We start from the raw sequence: 21,063 nt of genomic DNA on the forward strand, positions 1-21,063 counted from the left end.
GCAAGAGTTAAGTTGAAACTTGAGTTGAAAGGCTGCGCGTACGCGACGTCAACACGCTGATGGATGAAACAATATCTTAATTTAAACGTTTTGCCGGCAGTGCACGGCGTCCAAAGTGCGAAGCAACAAGGCAAGCATGGTTGGAGCTACGAGCACCGAAATGTCAAAAAGTACAATCGCTTCTCTCATGCTCGTGCTTAATTGAGCATGATTATGTAATTCAGTATCATGCGAAGTGGCTTTGTTTAAAAATGTTTACTTACACTTTTATTCAGTTATTTCATTTTATTTTCGGAATGCAATTTTACAATCGGAATTTATCTTTTTCAAGAGAATATTTGGTTACTATTTTAAAATCGCCTTAAGTGAAATAACGCAATTAAGTTTTCACATTTGCTCACTTCCAATTTAGTTACTGTGATAAAAATTCAATAGTTTCATATTACCTGCAAAGAAAGAAAAATTCGCATTTAGAAAGTTGCAAAAAAAGAAATATATATATATTTATATGTAGAAAAATACAAAAAGAGAAATAGATATTCATCTTTAGAAAATTGTAACAGCTCTAAAGCAATTATTTTAGTATTAAAAAATTTCTTATTTTACGTTGCACTGCACACAAATGCTATGCAGGAGGAGAAGGTAAATGCAAGTGGAGGAAGGAACGCATAGCACTTTGGTATTAAAGCATCAGTTTGTTTGGAGATTTCCAAATATTGGAAAAACAATACTAATAGTTATTCTGAACAAGTCTTAATTTCTCAAAGTTGCTTAATTTCTACCAGCTTTGAATCTCCTGAAGGTACTTGATTCTACGGTTTCTTTACTTTCATATAAATTTATGTCCTTTATCGAGCTGTTCGATACCAAACGAAGTTTCAGACAAGGCGACTTCCTATAGGGCGACTTCTTCGATCTGCTGCTGAAGAAAATGATTCTAGCTGCAGATCTGAATAGATAAGGTACAATCTTCAAGGAGAATGTGCAACTGCTAGCGTGCGCCGATGATATTGATATCATTGGCCGTAACAACCACACCATTAGTTCTCTTTATTGAAGCAAGAAGCGAAAAAAATGGGTCTGTTCGTGGACGAGGCAAGACGAAATATCACCTGTCATCAAACAAACAGTCGTCCAATTCGCGAGTTGGCTCCCACGTCACTGTTGACAGTCGACATTTCGAATTAGAAGATAATTTCGTCTATCGTCAGCCCCGAAATCCAACGCAGAATAACTCTTGCCAATAGGTGCTACTAGTCCTCTCGTGACGAACAAAGAGCATCATCCTCGTCCTGCCATACGGTGAAGAGGTCTGGCAGATGGCAACATCTGGTGAGTCGTCGTTACGACTTTTCGTGTGAAAGGTTCTGCGGAAGATTTATGGTCTTTTGCGCATTGGCAGCAGCGAATACCACAGTCGATATAACGATGAGCTGTGCGAGATATACATTGACAACGGCTTCGCTGGCTAAGTCATGACGTCCGAATGGATGAAAGCTCTCCAGCTCTGAGAGTATTCGACACAGTATCTGCCGGGGGAACCAGATTAAGAGGAAGACATTTCTATAAAACTTTCCTCCATACTTGTACTCCTTGACATATCCGAATTATTCTTGTAGCATGAATAACAATATACTTCACATAACTCGTATTCATTTTTATAGGGAAGTATACATGTATTTGGATGAATATGTGCCCAACTCCCTTAGAATTATTGTCATAGTTCTAGGTGTGCAAGAAGACAAACGCCAGAAGACAACGTGCTGTAAAGAATTACATTTGAAGACTTGTCACACAATTCGTCATACTTCGTTCGATTGGAAAATTTAAATTCGGCTTCAAAGTGTGGAAATCAACTGGAAATGTCACTTTCCAGAATTATGAGAAATCCCTAATTAACCTTCGTTCTTATTAGAAGTTCGGAATGAAGTTGCAAGTAACTCAAAATAAAAACAGTATCTGACGCCAGTAACAATGTGTTAAGCGGTTATATGCAGATAAATTTTCAAAAAATCGATTTTTTCATTTGATTTTCGTAATTTATATTTAGCATTTGTACTTTAACGAAATCTGTTTGCTTTTTTAATTTCGGAGCATTCAGTTCAGAAATATAGTGGTCACCGCAAAACGTCTTTTATGAGATCACCTGTAGTTCCGTTCTAAATAAATATATTTACTAATACTGAAATTGGCTTTTGTTTGGCCTTCTAGCTGTATATAACTCCTCAAAGGTTAAGGTGGGTTACCAAACATTACTCTTCCTCAATTAGATAGGTGCTGTTGGAGCTGTGATTAACTAGGAGGCAAGCAAGTAACCATAAGTGACTAAACAGCTATTTCAGACACTATTTAAAAGAAAATAATCGGTGATTACCATTGTGATACTATTTAATGTCCAGGAGCTACTACTTTGTTGAACAAACCTGTCCAGTGCAAGTGCAAATTAAGTGGTTATAATAATTACAACACGCACGTGTTAGCTAGAATAAAAAATAATAAATACAGCAACGACGGGCACTATGATATTACAGTTAAACTTGGTAATAATGTGTAAACTTTCCGAACCCGATTCAGAGCTTTTCGGAACACTTTATTAGCGCACTCTTCCTGAAAACCCTGGGCCCAGCACACATCCGAGAATTCACAAATATGGTTTAAATACTTACACATATATGTATGGGCACAGTAGACCCTAGGTCGCGGTACAATTCTCACTTACTTATCTATATGTATGTATGTAATACAGCACAACAGCAGCAGTAGAGATTTACTGCACGCCGTAATTTAGCACTATTGCGCACACAAAGATTGCCGTAAAATTCCTGTAATTAGCCATTAAATAAACTGATTTCTGGCAGAGCTTGATGGAACGAGATGAAAAACTTTCGCCGCAAATGCGGGCGAGCAAACAAAACAAAAAGCATGTCCAAACAGCACATTAAGCGGCAGCAGTGCCAACAACAGCGCTGCCAAAAATGAACAAAATCGATATTAACGGCAATGATAGTGGGCTTATAAACGAATAAAAAGCACCGGCAGACGGACGAAGTTTAATTTATGAGCCTCACATGATAAACTACTCCAGGCAGCCTATCGAAACAGGCACACACAAGCCCACGTATGTGTGTGTGTGTAGCATACACATGCAATTCATCTCTTTTTTGCCAAGTATATGGAGAATTAGGCTACACCTTTACAAATAGATGCGCAATTAAGCACTTTCTCAAGTTGCAAGCGTCTTGTTATTCCACTTCCTTCAGCCTTTGCACTCACTCGCTTTTGTGCGCTTGCAATTTACGGCACACTGCCAGATTCTTACAGAGGCACATTGTATGTGATTTCGTCTGCACACATAGTCTGGGCGCACGGAGAGGCACACAGGATAGCACATCATAGTTTGGCCATTATTTTCGGATGCCTGTCCATTTTACGCCGCAGGCACATACAAAATTACACCCATGCATCCATGTATGTGTGCCCTGCTTAGGTTCTTCTATATGTATGTTCTCCAATTATTTCCTGCTTTATATAAGCTGGCGCTGGTTTTACACATACACATGTATATTTATGTGTGTGGGTCTATAAATTCATATGTTTTTCATACACATTGCTCTCTCTCTCTCTCTGGTGCTCAGCGTAGTGTTCGCATAAATCTTCGAGTTCCGCTTGTGGTTGTGTTTTATTTGACGCTGCTGTGATCACTTGGTTTCGACTCTGCCGTTACGGTTCCCCGTATATACGCGGAAGTGTCCGCGAAGTGTAGCTTGAGGAGTGTAAAATTTAATAACATCTTTTCAAATTCATCACTTGCACTATGAGAATTCTTGAGGTCTCTCGATAAATTTCTTTTTAGTTTCCATAGAAATGTGTCTGGAAACTGTTCACTGTTTCTTGTTTTTCATATGCTTTTAGAAAAAACTTTTCAGAATATTGTCTAAAGAAGTCCATTATCTTCGAGTTCAAAGCTGTCAATGGTCTTAAAGTAACTTTGGGTCGGAATCAAAAATACTATACTGGGCTTTGCAAGCACTCTGGCATGTCTTTTGCAATTTTAAGTATAGTTTTCCGAGTTATTCAGTGCAAAATCAAATATGTGACCTTGGCCGCAATATCAAAAGTGAAAAAGGGTTCTAAATTAGTAAATAAAATTAATAATAAAACTTAAATGAAACTTCGCAAAATATTTACATAACCGAGTATGCTTTGAACCACTGTACTCCGGCCAGAGTTAAAGTACGAGCGAAGGGCCGCATATTGCTCAACCAACCAATGTATGCTGAGCGCAAGTGTTGTAAAATAACCGCAGTTTTTAAGAAATAAATCGTGGAGTTTTCTTCCCGACTGCACTTAGGCGGCCGAATTCATACCTTCTCCACATATATGAGTACGTATGTTTGTATGTCAGACGCCATTTTCTGTAAGAGTGTGTGCGGATCCGACGGCCGTTCCACGTCCACGGCGGACACTTGCTTGTTAGTTACCACAATTTTCCGCCAGAATTGGCCAACTAATGCCTCAGCCATATGGCTGCTGCGCCGGCCCGCCTCCCGGCATGCCAATGCTAATATATGCGGCAAGTTTGTTTGCGTTAAGTTGCTCTGCTTCTGATACCGTATATATGCAGCATGATTATGTTTTTCTTGGCTTGCTGCAGCTTTCTACTTCTTCAGTTGTTGGTTGTGACCGCGTTCTTCGCTGGCCACTGCAAGTACTGGTTTTCCAACTTATGCCAACTTATTCCTCGGAACTGACGGCCAACGGTTACTTCGTTTCTCCGCATGTAGTTGTAACTCTCCACTGAAAAATTACATTCCACTACACGATAAATATTCATGTGTGCACGTGTGTGTGTTCGAGCGCTCTTCTTGTGTTTTAACATTAGTTCAGTGCCCTCCTGTGCCTTCCCTTCGCATCTTGCTCGACAAAGGCTTGACTATTACTTTGCTTTTGTTGAGAGAATAAACGCTATAATAAATTTTCGAAACATCCTGACATGATTGTAAATAACTGCTTCTCTGCATGTGTTTACAGGTAAAAACCGAGACTTGGGCATATGTATCTTTTGCTCCGTACCTGTATTAATTTGAAAGTTTGCAGCAACGCTTGCCAAACGTGTTTTACCGTCGACATAATGACTGTAATAATGTTTCCTCTTTTGTGTGAATGGATAAAATGTTCTTCCTATTTAATTCACTTAAGATAATAGGCGCATTCATATCCTCTGTGGTAGATATATTTGAGTATATGTGTTATATTGCTCACACACATATACTAGTCTATGCCAGATAAGCCTGTATTTCACATATAGTATATACATTGAGAGCTAGTTCAGTTTCTGAAATCAGTCTGGAGTGAGGCAAGACTCTTCTTGATATTTTCAACAAAAGATTCTCCGGTGAACCATAGAGCAGCAATAATGGAATAATATAATGCACCCACACATGAATATTAAGAATCTTTGCTTTGGACTTTAAATAGCTGAAGTAAATTAGAGATAAGAGACGCTTGAATTTTTTATAACAAATTAATAAATATACATGCAACTGCTGATAGACGCAGTTTTGTGGATCGACAACGATTTGAGCTCCTTTATTTTTCTACGAGCGCCATAAAACACATGAAGTATAATCAAGGCACTCCACTAACAGAGTGTTGACTCAGTTGCTGTGGACTGCGCAGGTGATTACTCTCTCCTTTGAATTCGTCAGCGTAAACAATTTCTGCTATTGAATCAATTTTGTATAAATTTTACAATCGTCAATTTAAATATTTCAATTTTCTCTTGCAAAGTAAGCAACTTTTACCAGTTTGACCTCTTATTGCAAACACAAGGCTCCATATCTAATATCTTACTTGCTCAAAACGGAGTGAGCTACTTGTAACCTGCAGCAAGAAATCTGGCAAATTAGCAAATAAATTATAAGCAAATAACAAATAGAAAGAAAGAAAGCACTTCGTACGCAAACAAGAAGGGAGATGCTCGCAAAAAAGGGGGAAGATAAAAGATGAAATTCGCCTCAAGCAGAAAATTAAAAGTGGGCCAACAGGTTAGAGGTGATTGATGGAAATGCACTGCACTGAAAGGTTAAGAATTTACTTATTTGCATCGAGCATAATTCGGTTTGTTTGTTGTTTGCTCAGCTGATTTACCGTTACGGGCAAATATTGAGAGCTCATCATAAACAATTTCTTCGAATTAGCGAAACTCCTCAAGATATTGCGGCGATTGTCCAAGAGTGGACAGAGTTTGCCATGATTTCAAGGGTCTTATTCAAGTCGCAGGAAAAACAGTGCAAGACAATAAGCAGCAGCAGCAATGAAGCAAACAACCGGTAAAATCCGGCGAAGGAAGAGATCCACCGCTTTCGTTTGTTGGCATTTGTTTGCTAAAAGAAAGAAGCGGAAATCAATCGACAAATCACTCGAGTGCGCTGCTGAGAAACAGGAAAATCGTAGCAAAGTGCCGAAATGTATTGAAGAGCGAAACAAACTTGCATACGCCACTGTTTCTTACACCCGAACACAAACAAATGCAGGGATCCGCAAAAGAAATGGATGATGGGAAAGTGTACAAATCGAAGCTCACTTAGTGAGGCGCAAGCGAGTTGCCTCCGAATGGCCCGCGTCGACGCCGCTGTCACGCATGCACGCACATCACTTCCGCTTCCGCATCCGCACAAACATCGTCACCGAAGGCAACGAAAGCCAGCCGAGCCGGCTGTATGCATATGAAAACGCTGGAGCGGCATAGAAGGAGCATGCAGAGCTACAAATCACTGAGCGTTTCGAGGGGAGCGCCGTGGTGAGAATGCTGGCGATGTGGAAAATTTGAATGTCTTTTCCCTAACGACTTTCTCGTTTTGGTATTTTGTCAATTTCTCCCTCTATCCGCTCATAGCCGCTGGCTGGCAGCTAGTGATGTGAAGTGAAATTTGCATGTTACCAAATATGTACACAATTGAATGTTTGGGAATCTTGAAAAAAAAAAAGCGCCATGAAAGCCAAATCCGTAGACGGAGAAGTAAAATTAAATTGTGAGATAAGCGTAAAAAACATCAGCACAGAGCAGCCAGACACGGCGATGAGGGACAGCGCCTGACGAAAACACATTCACTCACTTAGCCACACAGCCAACCGGCTAGAACTGAGCAACAAGCGTATAATTGAATTTAAAAATTGATCGAATTGCATGGCAAATCACTAAATGCGCAGCAATGTTGCACGTACTTAAACATGAACGCAGAGCAAAGGAACTTCAGCGCTTTAAATGAACTACTGTTCACACAAATTGCTTTAAGCCGCCGCTGTTTGCAAATTGCGTTGAGTTTCCCAACATTTTTGATTAAATATTATTTGCAATATTCTTTAACTATTTGGTATTTTTATAAACAAAATATGCAATAACAAAAATATCAAAATACTTTGGCAAACAAACAACAACAAAAGCTGCATTATATGTGCCTATATTATATTGGAATTAAAATCGCTTGTTTGTATTAAAAAGTTCATAGGAATTTCTGGTAAATAAAATCGTAATTAAGTATTTATTAATTTCTTTTGACTAGTTACATTGCCGATATCGATATTAAAATGCCTCAAATTATTTAAATTTTTCTCCTTAAGCTGACAAAAAAATAATATAATTTTGTTTCCATAAGCCCAGTAAAGCAAGAAAAAACGTCAGCTGGACGAATAAATAAGTTTCCAAGCAAAATAGTATGACAGCTATTAGCTATAGCGGTCCGATTTGAAAATTTTCTTCGTAAATTGCATCGTTGCTTTATGCAATAGTCCATTGCAAATTTTTTGAAAATATCTCGTCAAATGAAGAAGCTTCCCGTACAAGCACTTTGTTCCAATTATTCAGCTTGTATGACAGCTTTAAGCGATAATGATCCGTGGCAGTATAGATCGGTCAATACTGCAGCAATTTCACGTTCGATATTCGAACGAAGTTCATCAATCGTCGCTGACTTGTTGGCATAGACTATAGACTTGGCGTAACTCCATAGGAAAAGTAGTAAATTTAAATAATTTCGACACGTTGTTGAATCGTACATCTTTCCATGATGGCAAGCCTTACTGAAGAGAAATGTGAAAAGAGTGGGAAAAAATAAGGCGTCGTTTGCTGACCCTATCAGTCCACTTTTGTAGTGTCGTTTTCAAAAAATCCGTTAGATGGAACTTTAAGGGATTGTTCACTTGTGAATTTCGAAAAAAAGATTTTGTTTGTGAATTTACATCGAATGTTCGAGTTTAGTATTTCAGAATATTCTCTGAACTTGAATTTCATCTGGCAAATAGTTCCGAAGATATAAAGATATATATAACGTGTATATTAGTGTAGTCGGCTTCATAAACTTTAAGCGGGTTTTTCTTGACTCGCTGACTTAAGAGTTGGAGAGCAAAACTTCGATGTAATGGTTGAACTCATTGGCTTGAAGTTTTCACATGACCATCTTGGGTAAATTTTTTTAATAAAGATCAAATAATTACGGTTTAGAAAATAGTAACGATTTTTTTATTTACAGAAATGTAATTTTCCAGAAACAACTAATTTTTATTATTATTTACTATTACCTGTATTCTACTATAATAATAATTATTTTTTTGATTTTTAATTTCTGAAAATTTCAAGTAGAAAAATCTTGCTCACCGACAATCACCACTTTTTGGAAATAGCTACTGTTATTGTTTTTGTTGTAATGGGTACATAGTTCCCGTAAGGATGGTATGGATTAGATAAGTTGTCATTGAGGTCATCTAACAGTAGGCACAAGAAACGTGCTGTTTCGACGGGCTCGGACCATTGGGAAAGAGGACTCAGATGTGTGGGATTAGCAGGGCTTGCAATCTAACCTAGTTTGAATCGGTAAGTTTTTGGAAATTTCTCTTAGAGATCGGCTATAGTGATTAATTTAGTTATTTTTCAAAATCAATTGTCTATAAATTACATTAAGTTCACAGTATTTGTATTTATTTCTCAAGCAAACTACCTCTTAAAAGATATTAAAATTAATGCATTTTTGAGGATACTTTGCAGTTCCCCTAAGGCTTTCTGAAACTTTCAGCTCACATTTTGTTAAAAATATATTTTGGCTTCGTTTTTTATCTTAAGAGATATGAGCTGATAACAACTTTAACAAAGCAAAAAACTAGAATTTTAAAGAATTAGGAAATAATTTACTTATACAATCAAGGGAATTTTTTTTAAGTAGTAACTGTACGTCGCTTGTAGCAAGAACATGGAGCAACATTGAAACACATATCATGATTAAAGCTGTATGATTTGAGACAACAGCGGATAAAGATTTTGAATGAAACCTAGCAACAGACCACACAAACACACATAAATATTTACCTTTGGTAAGATCATTAGTAGAAACTATTTGAAGAAAAGACTTGTGTACAAACATACACGCACTCGGTTTTTAGCGAAATTTGAAGCCAAATCCGTCAAGGCTTAATATCAAATGTGGTTGTTGGTTTTTTTTTGTGGTGGGAGGAATTTTGTTTGGCAATTTGGGGCAAAACACTTAAAAATTGACTGGCAAATATGTTCGTATGTATGTTAGTATAGATTTTATTTGCGCCAAGAACCACACACTCAATAAAAGCCGCGGCCACAAAATGAGAAATGAAGAAATAATATTTACAAGTCTGGTGAAAATGAACAACCAGCGCCGGCGGCATAAACGAAAACATGCAAAGCAATAAAATTAAAAAAAAAGAACACCGCTAACATCTGATGGTGCATGGATGAGCGTTTGAAGCTTCGGGAGAAGGCTTCTGGGGTGATATGCGGGGAAGTAAATGTGGTAATCAAAAAATAATCTGCGAATAATAAAAAATGGCGGCATAAATTTGTGGCGAAACATAGCGCCAGCACACACACGAAAGCTTTCGCAAAAATTTGCATGCCGAAGCCTCCGAAGTAAGCGTGAGGAACGAGAATGGGGCCCTCATACGAGCATGGGAATGGAATGGAGCAAGGTCGGAATACATAAATTGGCACATAAATTCAAAACATTAAAGGCGACTGCAATTACTCCATACAAGAGGCGCAACATCATCGCAATCTAATGCACAGCCCTGTGTGTGTGTGTGTGAGTGTTTGCGCTTGCCAAATATCGCAGTAAAACTACCGGCCGACCCATAAATAACGATTGCCCCCAAAACAAAAACAAAGAAGGAAAACAGAAACAAGAAACAAGAAAATCGTATGAGTATCAATGCTTGGAAGTGTTGGCGTGTGAAAAAGCTGCTACGAAGAAACGAAAAGTGCGGAGCGAGACGAGAGACTGTACCTACATATGTGCAGACAGTTGAACCAAATGCAGCCAATTTTCGGCGCACACACACATGTGATATTTGATTGCCTTTGTATATGTATTGATAGGGCAGATGTGTATGTAAATTGTGCCGATTTATTTGGCAAATGCCAACATAAAAGGGTTCACTGCCTTTGCCGGCAATGGCTTTGTGTTTTTGGGCGGACGCAGTTTGATTTTATTACGCTGACAAATGGTGCACGCCGATTTCAACTTAACTCAACAGAGCTCGGTTCACTTTGAATGCACACACATACACACACACGTAACAGGCATGCACTCTACAGTTCGTCTCATAACGATGAGGACAATACCTTAGCAAGTACCGAACGGACTGCACGCCAGAAAATTGAACAAACACGAATGTTTTCTCGACAATGGTTGACAGATGGACTTCGAGCATATTTTCAAAATCTGTATGGATCCAATGTGCTTTGAGATCAAATTCGGCACAAAAAATTCAATGGTTTCAAACAGTCGTTTCGAATTAAAAATGTTTGGCTGAAATCGAAACTTTAGATCGCTATTTCATTTTCTCTCAACTGTGTTCGAAGAATAATTGTGTAGCGCTCTTGGATTGTCGGGTAAATCGTTCTGTTTTTCATTTTGCTTTTTGGATGTTCTGCCTCACTTTTGTGCAGTCAACAGTCAAATCAGCACACTAAATATTTCAGCCCAATAGCCTAAATTGTTAGATGTTGCAAGGCATTTTAAATTTCAGTTCACTCGCATACTCTCACACACACTTTTGAAGCGCCGTGTCTGACTACATTCATGAATTTACTCCGTTCGCTTTCAAAAGCGCCAAAGCCTGACTGACTGACTGCTTTATTCTTTGATTGCAGGGATATATTATGAACGTATTCGTACAATGGTGTGTGTGTGCTGACCTAGAAGTTATTTTTTCAGAGACATGTAACGTGTAGCACGCTTTTAGGCTTTTGCGAAAATAAATCGTTTCACAAAAGTATGAAAATCCATTTATTTTTTGGTAACTTTTGTTTACGAATACTGCTTTTTCGCTTGGACAGCGCGTTTGCAGCATTTCTGCAGGTGCTGGAGGTGATCAAGTGCAGAATTTAAAGTATGGATACACATACATATACATCCAGTATTATGTACTTCGAATCCATATAGTTAGCAATACTACATACCATATGTATACATGTGTGTATTAGAAAAAAAAACAAAAAATAAATAGATAAAAATAAAGGAAAGAGCCTGTTTGCGTAGGATAATGATTTTGGGGCATAAACTGATACTTCAGGGGGCGTCTGAAAAAAAAATCAACTTTGGAAATAAAGGACAACCTACTACATATATACATATGGTATTGATTAGTGTAAGCGAATCTAGTGTTCTAGGTCACCCAGATCATAAATATGCAAAGAAGTAACTCTTAAAGTGATATCTTCTTTTCGACTGGACTTTTTAAGTACTAACCACAAAGAAACAGTATAATGCCAGATCTTTGTTGTAAACATCAACGTATCTTGCAATGAGTTTTGATAGACATTTTTTGTATAATGATCCAAGCCAAATTTGGTGAAGAAATATTTGTCAGAAAAAGACTTTCCATACAAGCACTTCAGCTCGTCGAAATAACTATTTTTATGTGCCAAATGTCATATTAAAATAGTCATTAGTGTTTAGTATATGCTTGTCTTTCTGAAGAACATAAGGTGCGTTCGGCTATTCTTACGAATAGAAGAAAGGAATTTGCGCTTCAGAATCGACGATCAACAGCTAGAGATTTTACTGGCATCGTTGGAATATCGGAAGGATTAGTGAAAACTATTTTGAAAGATTATTTTGGCCTGAGAAAAATGAAAGCGCGATTGGTTCGAAAATCACTAATTTATTTTCGATAAAAATCGTCACGTTAATGTCTGAAAAACAATGCTTTCCGACTACCAGGATATAATGAAATGTATTATTACACCGATGAGTCTTGAATCTATGCTAATGACATAGATACAGACGATCAAATGGCCGAATAAAGAGGCAAAGGTGAGCCTAAGCCGAAAAAACCTTGGCAATCAAGGTTATGTTGGCAGTTTTCTTCGATTATCGTGATATGGTGCACTCGAAATTCCTTCCAAGCGGCCAAACTGTCAGCAAGGAATACTATTTGAGTATTAAAAAAAAAGTTGCCTCTAACGTATTGAGGCCAAGGGGTATTACTTTTAAAGGGACGACATAGATTTTGAATTTTTAAGTATGAAAAAATTCTTACAATTTTTTGTATTTGTATTCTTTTTAAAGTCTCCAACATATCCTTCTGAGTTTTACAAACCCTGTGTCAAACTAAATATACCCCGTTCAGGGTATAAAAATCAGTTATATTTTCCAATTTCAGGGTTTAGTTACAACATCTGTTGCTGAGGGTACAAAACTACTACTAAATGTAGGCTTCAAACTCAGTCATATTCCACTACATAATGCGAAAGCATTCATTTTTCTTAAGTGATGAGTTTACAAAAGGAACAGTGCAGAAGATTATCTCCCATGACCTTATGACCTTGAGAAATCAATGCAATATCTTAAAGACCATGGGAAAGTCATCTCTCCCACAAGAAAAGCAGAAAACTGAGGAATGAACTGATAAAGCTTACGCGAATCTGCGTAAATCGTAATAATTTCACACCTCCTCTCCGTTTAAAATAAAAATATACAAAAATGTATAAAATATTCAAACCGTAAACTGATTTAATGCTATGCGCACATCCTCAATGGCAGGTATCAACCGGCATTACAAGGAATTCCGCTCCGCACACCCACGCAACCAGCAGCGTCTGCCTGCCTTGGTGATTACATATGCGCAATGTGTTTAGCAACATCTCATGATACCGACATCCGACACAATATTGCCACCGAGTACACCTGCCGCACACAAACAAGCGCACGTGTATTTACATTCACATATATACAACGAAATACATATACAAACACATGCTATATGTAGTATATAATATAGGGGCGTAGAGCACGGATATTTTATGCTATTTTTAAATACTTCCGGTTTTGGCAGTTAACTCGTGCGCCCTTTGCGTAGATTACTTATACGCCCTTTATTATGCGCACACTTCGCTCGCACAAAGCCACACACACACGGGCATTTAGGCGTGTGGGTGCAGTAATACGCTTTTGAATCTGTTATTCCAACAAGGAGGCTGTAGCGTCTGATTACAATCATTTTATCTAAATTTTTAGTTATTCTTGGCATTAAATATGTACGCAACACCCAGTTTTGGCAGGCAGGCAGTCTAGCTTATAAATCTTTAAGTGCCGTTTTGCGTTCGCATAACCTCTTCCGTAGATAATCTCGTTAAGCCACGCAACATTTGTCACACGACGGAGCTCCACTCACGAGCAGAAAGAGCACAGAGCATATCGACACCGCCTCTAAGTACTCTGCAGGCGGTGAGTTGACGAAAAGTGGAGCAGAAAGGTGTACAAAAGCAAAAGAACAAGTCAATAACAACACATAAGCAAAGCGGAGATAACAAAAAAGTGCGAAGAGCGATAAATATGTTGTATATTTGTACTTGTTTGTTTATAACCGAATAATTTTCGTCTGTATTTACTTATACCAACGAAGGGTGGATAAAGTATTGAAAATATATTCATATAAGGATTGTGACTAGGACTTTGTGGGTGCCAAGCAAAGTCTGCTTAGACACTTTAGTATGTCAGGAAAACTTGTAGATTAGATTCCAGCTTTTCGGTCCACACTGTGAATAAGTCATCGATAAATAATAGACACTATAGAGAAGCACTAGTTCTGACGCTTATGTGCGACTGCGGTATTACATACATCGGGAGTTACATTTCGGTTGGTTTTGCTTCAGATCGAACATTTTGAGGATTTTTCACTATTTACACCTCTTCTAATAATCCTTAGCATGTCTGCAGTTATTGGCTTTTCATAAGTTTCCAAGGCACTGAGCAAACAGTAAGCGAAGATTGAAAATGTTGCTGCCCGAAATGCGTGAGTCAGCCTATACACACGCACGCGCACAAATACTAAGGGCCGCACAATTAATCGCGTAACGCTTTCTTGCTACCTTGAACAAGCATATCCTTTGTTTGCACATCTGCGGGCGTATTGGCAGCTAAACCGCCTCCTGGATCATGTCATGCCCTCAGCCTTGATGTGTAAATATATCAAATGCGAGATAAGCTGCGGTGTAGTTGAAGCACTTACACACACACACTTACCCGCAGCTACATAATCACACTTAAGTACCCTGTCGAGCAGACGGTGCGTAACGGAACATGCCAAGGAAATACACTGTTGTTGCTCGTAAATATCGAATTTTTATATTTATCACTTTGCACATTGTTGCAGCTTTGTTGATTGGTATCCGAGTGCGGACTGGCATTGTGGGAGCGGGCGACCGGCGGAGCGCGTTTCTGTCAAGGTTGCACATGTGGTAGAATTCTTAAATATTTGCATTTGAATACGCAGAGCGCACACGGCTGAGCTGCCAGAGCGCAGCGATTGGAGCAGTGGGTGCGTGGCAAGTCGTTTATGGCTCGCTTGGCTGTCGGTGCGCTGCTGTCTTTCAGGGCCATTTTATGGTATTTAAATTGTATTGCTTGTCATATTTGCCTGGCAGTCGATCGAAGAGATAAAATTAAATTATTGCAAACTTTACGACTTATACATTGTGCACTTTCTAATACGCACGCGCTTCGGGTTACTGTGAGCGCCATGAATATCGCATAAAAAGTAAATTTCTTATTTATTAGAAATTCCACATGCAAACCAGCACCGACGAAACTTTTGCAAATTTATGAATTTTTACTCGGCGCGTCGCTTGGGTATCTGCATTTGAGTTTGTAATTCATTTAGCATACAAGAATTCATTATGTGAGCAAATTTATACGCAAACGCGTTTTAAATCCGCCAGAAAGTGAGGAGCAATAAAAATGCGACTTTAATATTTTTGTGAAACGCAAATCCCAAAGCGAAGGCTGCGCTTCCAGCAGGGCACCGGCGATTGGGGGAGCGGCGGAGCAGTCGCGATTCGCAGAAATTCTTCGTGACATATTTACATCTGCAATTACGGCAGTATTATGGACTCTTTTCATCGCTTTCACATTCCAAATTATATTTTTAAAACATTGTGATGAGCAAAATACTCATTGACGAAATTTGTTTCTGGTTTTAATTAAGAATACAAACTTTCAAATCAGTTAAAATTATGAAATAAAATATTTTAGTACTAGCTCATGAATCTTTAACATTAATTTTGCTTATTTATACATGGTTTGAAATATTTTTTTTATATACTCATGAAATCGGAACGGATTGAGGACGCCATAGAAAATTCCATTAAGAACCCGTTTGAAAAACCAATATAAATGCCTGCTAATGGCAACTCTCTTCAAAAGTTCCTACTTGTAGATAGTGTACATGGACAAAATATGTTGATAATTATCGGCCTAGGGCCTACACAACATTTTAAACGCATGAGAGCATAACTTTAAAGGATTCAATAGATAAAGTTCGAGTTAATTTATTCAAAATTGTAATTACTGTCTCCGACTCGCAGCACTTTGGAGAGCAAGTCACTGAGCAAAGTCTGCCAGCAAACAAAAATTGTACAAAGAAGCCAGTATAAAGTTATAACGAGATGCGCCAACACCAAGCTTTCGCCATTTTGCTTGTACGTCGGGCGGAATTCACATTTATTAATGTAGACGTGCTTATCGGCAATATCTCACATATGTATGTATGCATAGCATCATGCTCATGTGTTCCTGCTTTTAATGTGTTGGACTTTTTCCCTGTCATTACTCCACACGAGCATACGCTGATAACATCTTAAGTAACTCCCACAGTTTTGTTGTGGATCCTGCGTCTGCTTCCGCACGGCGCTCTCCGCATTGTGTTGTATATGTCGCTGACTTATCCCTTCGTTGATCAAATATTTTTCATAACTAATACGTGATTCTATTACATGCGCCTAGCCGAACTGGCGTGCTCACGTGCAAAGCCATGTAGCTAGACTCGTGCGCGAATCCCTCATACACACACACACGCAGGTATATATCCCGGCTAAAATTTAGTGTATATGTACGTGTTTGCCAATGTGCACTTGGAATGTGCGCGTACACCTTGAGCCTTTCATAAATAAGATAATTGTATGTTTACACATGCCCGTGTTTATTTACCTGCTATGTGACTGAAGGACTTTCGCCATTCCGGTGCAAGACAAAGCATGTCTTCAAGTCAAGGACTTTTGTGGAAGGCAGGGTTTTCTTTGAGGGGCGTGGTTTTTTCATTGGTGTCAGTGTAAAGTTTTGTGGAGAGATATCCCACAAAGGTGAGAGTATGTAAGAGCAAAGTTCAAGACCGTTCAACCCAAAGTTTGGAAAAAAGCAAAGTCTAACAACAATTTTTTATTACCACACAAAATTATAAACTGACCCATAGAATAAAAATAACGACCACAATTTTATTCTTCAACTTTAATATTTTGAATTTAAATTTTTTTTTCTAACTAAAGGATCATTTCTGTAAGCTAAATAAGATATATTAAGTTTGGTACAAAGTTTATAACATTCAGAAATAAACGTTGAATACCCTATATACCCGTACGTAAATGATGGGCCATCTCTGTCTGTCTGTCTTTCTGTACATATGCGAACTAATCGTTCAATTTCTTTCTGCAGCGTCTGTTCACCAGAGGTGCGGCTGTGAGCTTGCGTCGGTCTTGAAACAAGCGTCTCGCTATATAAATGGGAATAAAACTTTATACTACTCGCGTAGCAAGGGGTTTAGGACCCTCCATGTAAAAACCAGTCACAATGAAAAAGAAACCACACCCTCGGAAGAAAGACCCTACTTTGACGACCACGGCCTACGAAATAGCTGCTATGATTTAAGTGCATACACCTGGAATCTCCGGTACCTAAATTGGAAGGTACCTTCTTAGAGCACTCATCAGCAACTCGGTATAAGGAAATCAAAAATTCTACGTAAAGATGCCGCGACTAACGGAGTGCTTTCAAGAACGGGGCATAATCTTGAAGGGCCCAAAGTGGTGATCTAGTGGCTGCAGAGCGTACTAATGTTGTGGAGAGAACACTTCTCCAGCCTGCTGAACGGCAGTGAAAGTGAAATATCTGGTAATGGCGAACCCGATTACCCAATCGATGACGATTGAATATATGTTCCATTACTTGACTATGATGAGGTTCGAATAGCAATTACCTGCCTGAGAAACAACAAAGCGGCAGCGGCTGATGAACTGACAAAGTGCATGGAACACCTTCTTTGTAAGATATTATCGGATAGAAACATGTGCCGACGATTGGACGATTGGAACCTAAGTATGCTCTGCCCCACACCGTCTGCGCCAATTACCAAGGGACAAGAATACTTAATACCGCATATAAGGTCTTATCAAGCGTAGTGTGTAAAAGATTAAATCCCAGTAAAGAAGAACCCTTCACGTTTTTAGATATCGATTGGAAGCATTATACTCGTTTTTTCACCCCAATAATTTTGTCATTTGTTGGAATCGCCAATATGAAACTGACCGACCAAATAAAGATAAAACTTTTGTCAATTAAAAAAGGACTTGAGAAGCTTTAGATCAGTTTTAACACTGTGAATAGGAGACAATCTCTGCTTGTAGCTATATTTTAAAAATAAACACTATTGTATGAAGGTTTAATTATATCTCTCTGAAACATAAGTCCTAATCTCAGCACTTGCAAACACGAGTTTGTTTATTCCACATTTTATTTTCATTATAAAGGCATTTCTTCTGTATGATATACCTAATAGAAAGTATCACCTTATTTATTGCATCTCGGTATCACCGAATTTTCAGTATTATATCAAGCAGAGACAAATATTGCATTATTTTGTCTTGAATTGAGTAAGCTTTTGGCACGTTCGTTTGAACTGTTGTGCACACCCAATAATGTTTTCCATTATTTTTTATTATCTTATTTATCTATTATTTTCATATTTTTCGCACCCAATGGCATTCAAATAACGTTTGCAAAGTTCGTTTATGTTATTGAAAGCTGCATTTGTGGACGACATAATGAACTGCCGTGGACGTGTGCTCTAGCACATAGTTGCCTCTGCCACATAGCGGAAGACTGAGAGTATTGAAAACACATTTACATATGCATACATATGTGTGCTGGTGAGAAGATGTACAAAGCATACCGGCTAAAAAGCCACTTGAACGGAAAGTGTGGACGGTGTGAAGAACGGTGGGATGCAAGCAAGCAAACAAAATCAGTTTGAAATATGCAGCAGAGTAATGGAAAAATTGAATACCAGCGCAACCGCAGAGCTAAACATATTTGCACACGCCTGAACGTAGAAATTCCTGTAAGAAGTGTGTTGCACGTTGCCGTTGTCTCCTGCTTGTGGGCCACGAACACATTTCTAAGCATTGCGCACACTTACCGTGACAGCTTGACGCGATAACAGCACTGCAATATTGAATGAAACGAATGCGCAAAAATGCTGAGCGGCCCCAAATTGTGCGGCGAAAGTTGACGTACAAGCAGCAAGGCATGCCTGGTTGTGGCGCCCCAAATACGGCTAGTGGCTTATTGAACAGCGGTTGCAACCAATGTCGATAAGTGTCATAAATGCAACGTGTCATTGGATAACGGCGTGTATTTGGAATGCGCAACAAAATGCGAAGACAATTTCGACACGTCATTCGAGCATTTGCTTAGTTGCCATTTTTACTTTTCGGTCTTTGTGTCCTATGTTTCCAAAAAATATACCAAATATGTAAATAAGTTTTCGTTTCTTAACAAGATTTATATTTAAACATAAACTATGAAAGGATGCTTGTTCTGGAATTAGTCTGTCGCAACCACAATGTTAGGTCGTTTAATATTTGAAAGATTTGCTTTAAAAATAATATTTCTCACCCGAAGTAGAGAAGAAGAAGAGAGACTCTCAAAGTGCATTGAGACCTATTGCCACGATCCTGATGACCCTAGTCGGCTGATTTTATTTATTATAGCTTTTGGTCACGACAATAGTACATGAGATCTCTAGACTTCATGTTAACCGGGTAATGAAAAAAGCTTTTTTACCATTTCGACAATTTTGAAAAGCTCACCTTTAACTGTGTAAATATGTATGTATATCGAAAGGTGCTGAAGCATTTAAATAATGAAATTCCTTCTTCGTTTAATAAGAAATTGGATAGACTACAGAGCGACCCTCGCAAATTTCTCTCGCATCTGAATTTACTGTTGGATTTTAAAACTAGTTTTCTTGAGCTTTAATACAAAAACTTTTTTAAAGAACTTCATTCCGATGGTTCAGTTTGTATGACAGCAACATGCTGTGATGGCTCGATATCGGCAGTTCCGACGGATAACCAGCTTCTTGAGGAGAGAAGGACGTGTACAAAATTTGAAAATCGATATATTTGACTTGGCGAAATCCATTCAGCTCGTCCCGCTTTACAGGATCTCTGACGTATCCTTTTGAGTGTTACAAACATCATGGCAAACTTAATATATCCTGTTCGGGGTTTAATGATGTAGTATCTATAAAATCCTTTTACCCAACTTAACTTAAACTTAACAAAAGCATGAGTTTGCAAGGGAAGTAGTGCATGCGTAGTTGGGACAGCATATGGAACGATTTTTAAGTAAACAACGAGTTTTAAGCTTATAAAAATCGGCGCAGCTTATCCTACTTGCTGCGGCATTAAGATATTAATGAACAATGAAGCAGAATCGTAAAACAAAAACGAAAAAAGGAAGAGACAAAGTGCAGCGAAAGTTAACCAACGGAACGGCATCAACGGAGAAAGCTAAGTTGCCCATGAATTCACTCAATCAAGCAAGACAGTTCGCGGGGACGGTTCGAAGACGACCCAACGAGGAAAGTGCAATTCTCGCAATTCTACAAGTGAAGCAACTGCTGAGAAGTACAAAAGATGAAGGAGGATAATTGGCGACGAAAAGAAGGAAGCAGAAGTCACAACGAAAGTGGAGCCGCGGAAACAAAATGAAGGAACGTGGGTTAAGCACAGCGCTACTGAAAATGCCTTGGTAGCTGCTGCCAGACTGCCGCTGCATTGCCAACTTTAATACTCTTGGCGGCCCAAGGCGCTGCAGCTACAACAACTATAGTGAATACTGTGCACACTTCTTGCTGTATACAAGTACACATAAGCCGTTACATGCATTTACGTTGGCAGCCTCTATAGAAGTATATATAAAGAAACAACAACAACATAAGTAAAGTTTTGTTAATATGTATGCAGCGGAAACATGAAAAGAGGTCAAAATAGAAATGAGTCACAGTCACAGCGTCAATAGCTAGTAGTCAAGGCGGATGGAAGCAGCAAGAGGTTGGCGGGAACAATCCCAAGCAGGAAGTCACGGGAGAAATTATTTAAAAGCATTAAAGTAAACTGGTGTAAATGCATGCTTCCTGCTGCAAGCGCCCGCAGCTGCTGAGACGAAGCAGATGGGCGAACAGACCTCGGCATGCGAAATGCAAAACAAATAAACTATTTTGTATGTGTAGCCAACACATACATACTATGTACTTGTATGTATGTATATATAAGCATATAAAAGGCGAAAGCATCAAAAAGATGTATGTCAAAATATAAATAATTCTGTAGAAGCTTGACTTATTGAAACAGTTTCAATAAAAGCAATGCAATATTCCAGACAATCAAAAAGCTGAAGCGAAAGTAATTTTTCAGCAAAT

At 38.6% G+C, this 21,063-nt stretch overlaps 1 protein-coding gene across 2 annotated transcripts in view; it reads right to left on the reverse strand.

Annotated features, from left to right (window-relative positions):
- The window catches only part of LOC126767716 (uncharacterized), a 209,408-nt gene that overhangs the window by 113,196 nt on the left and 75,149 nt on the right, over nt 1-21,063 (reverse strand). The window lies entirely within an intron of this gene.

Source organism: Bactrocera neohumeralis, chromosome 2 (assembly GCF_024586455.1).
Source record: "Bactrocera neohumeralis isolate Rockhampton chromosome 2, APGP_CSIRO_Bneo_wtdbg2-racon-allhic-juicebox.fasta_v2, whole genome shotgun sequence".
NCBI lineage: Eukaryota > Metazoa > Arthropoda > Insecta > Diptera > Tephritidae > Bactrocera > Bactrocera neohumeralis.